The sequence below is a fragment of the Oncorhynchus masou genome, chromosome 5 (assembly GCF_036934945.1).
Source record: "Oncorhynchus masou masou isolate Uvic2021 chromosome 5, UVic_Omas_1.1, whole genome shotgun sequence".
Taxonomy (NCBI): domain Eukaryota; kingdom Metazoa; phylum Chordata; class Actinopteri; order Salmoniformes; family Salmonidae; genus Oncorhynchus; species Oncorhynchus masou.
In genome coordinates, this window is record NC_088216.1 from 25,422,100 (window position 1) to 25,424,987 (window position 2,888).

Consider the following 2,888-nt stretch of genomic DNA (forward strand, 5'->3'; position numbering starts at 1 on the left):
GCATGTCAGATGTACCCAATGAGAGGACATAGCCTACTTCTCAGTATGTCTCAATGAGATGACTCAAAAGTCAACTACACAATATATTGTGTGTAAATGCTCTCCAAACCATTTTTTTAATGAATCATAAATACTTCACTAATCCTAAATTATCTAAAAGATCAGAGTCTTTTTAAATCTACCAATTGGTGCAGAAATGGAGGGGAATGTGCATATATTTAGATGGATTTCTGTCATCTATCCCCAACATTCTGAACCGTTCTCCTGATTATAAGGGAAATCATTCTTCTTGCAAAGCATGTCAACATTTAATCAAACTATTACATTAAATTAGAGTATTAACAATGATCGTATTATTGAACGCATGTAAAAGGAAAGTAAAATCAAATAGAGGGGAAGGGGAGTATAGAGCGTTGGCTGGTTGATCACAAGGCAGAGTCATTAAGAGGAAAATCCCCAGGCAGGCAACCCAAGCTGGCACCAGGCCAGCCACCCAGAGCCCTTCATATTTAAGGAACACTTAAGAAACTGTGTGCAGTACAGGGGACTGGGTTTACCAACAGACTGATACGAAAAGGCCTGATTGTGTTGTAACTGTACTAAATGGTATTGAACATGGTGGAATCACTTGTCTATGGTAGCTTCTAGCCAGGTGAAATGTGACAGAAGCAGCTGTGGGATGTGTTAATGTGTTGTTTGACGCGCTCTCTGCCATGATGAAGTCAGCGAATAAAGAGGTGTTGGAGTCCAGTGTGTACAAAGGTAAAAGGCCTCGAGTGTCACAACTTGAGTTTTATATTATGGGACAGACGCTTTGCTGTCACGGTAACGCATCTAGCACACTATGCATGAGGTTCCTTGGGCGCCCCAAATTAAAATGGGGGTAGAATTAGCTTATCGAGTTACCGCTTGCAGCTCAACACACACAGTAAACCATAAGAATAAAATGACAGGCATGGGGATCTGTGAGGTTTAACAGGAGAAGTGTGAAGAATCGCTGTCTGGGTGAGGATCCAGACACCTGCTTCTACGACACACACACCTGGCAAAACCTGATATTTCAGCTGCTATGTAAAACCAATGACACTCCATCTCCCATGCAAAGCAAATATATAAATGAGAGAGAGCTCTTTAGGCTGAGGGGAAAAGCAATGTGCAAATCTTCTAACCTTGTTTACCTCAATCTCTTTGACTGGGTGACATCCCACTTATATCTACAAGAGGACTGACACACACACACAGAGTAAACAAGTTACACACCTTTCAGTTGAATGTATTCAGTTGTACAATTGACTAAGTATCCCCCTCTCCCTTTCACACACACTCTGCTGATGAGTCACCAGCATACCAAGCATGACAAGCACCCTGCTTTCTCCGACTACCAAAAAGGTCTAACACTTCAGAGTGGAGTTGAAGTGGTGCATTAAGTCATGTTTAAATGCATTTCAGGCGACACGCTTCAGCTGTTACCTTACAGAGTCATCTTCCTGGTTCACAGAGACGAAACCATCCATTGAGTCTCATTCACTGTGCTAACTTAGCCTAACTTAGTGCAGTGATACAATGTGGTCTGTTGGTATTAACCATGTGGCCATGCTGAGTGTCCTATAGACTCACATATTTTGTGAAAAAACCTACAGTACTAATAACTCAGATGAGTTGGAGGCTGGCGATGAGAGCCCCACCCTGGAGGACCATTCACAGTCCTCGAGCCCCACCCTGGAGGACCATTCAGACAGTCCTCGAGCCCCACCCTGGAGGACCATTCAGACAGTCCTCGAGCCCCACCCTGGAGGACCATTCAGACAGTCCACGAGCCCCACCCTGGAGCTGCATCAGAAGGCCCACTCACTCACACAGGCCAGTGGGACCAGCCCAGGATTGTCAACTATGCAGACACTCCTCATCTGTACTTCCCCTAGCACTACTGCCAGACACAGAACAAGCCAGCCCCCAGAGAGCTGAAAGATAAAGCAGATAATCGGGAGGCTAAAACTAACATGTATTCTAAACCCCCCCCCCTTTGAGATACATGTTAATATCAATGGAGCAGAGTGTTGTAGGTGGACAACAGGCTTGAGTCACTCCCGTCTGCCTTCTCCTCTCCTCTTCTTCCCATGCGAATGTGTCCAAGATCTGTGTTTATTCTCGATAAGTACACACAGCTGTCAGCGTCCAGCGAACAATGCTGGCAGCTCCACATGCGCAACTGACAGGGGACACATTACAGATCCTATTCTCAGAGGTACTACACTAGCTATCTATTCTACTGCATGTTCAGACCAGTGTGTGACGTCCCAGACACATTAGCATGTGTGTGTGTGTGTTCTGAGGGTTGAAGTGATTCTGAGGGTTGAAGTGATTCACAGCAATCATTCAATGGTCATATGATGCGTATCCAGCTCAACTCAATGCTACGTTTTGCACTGTAGAATGTAGATTGGCCTACAGATATTTTGGTTAGATACACACTGTAGAATGTAGATTGGCCTACAGATATTTTGGTTAGATACACACTGTAGAATGTAGATTGGCCTACAGATATTTTGGTTAGATACACACTGTAGAATGTAGATTGGCCTACAGATGTAGGATCTTAAATTTAGAATAACACTTTGTTCGTCCAGGATGGATGTTGTTGTTCTTTGGCATCACCTTCCATTAAAAGGATCATATACATTTTCACATCATACACATTTAAACCAGTCAGTCCATCAGATTTCATACACTAAAAACATAGTGGACATTGATATGTTCACTCACTCACTGGATAGAGAAGTGCATATACAGATACAATTTACTTTGCATTTAGTAGTCCATAGGCACAAGGAACACAGGAATGTTTGAACACGTTCTTCCTGGCTATGGGCATTCTGAAGCGCCAGCCA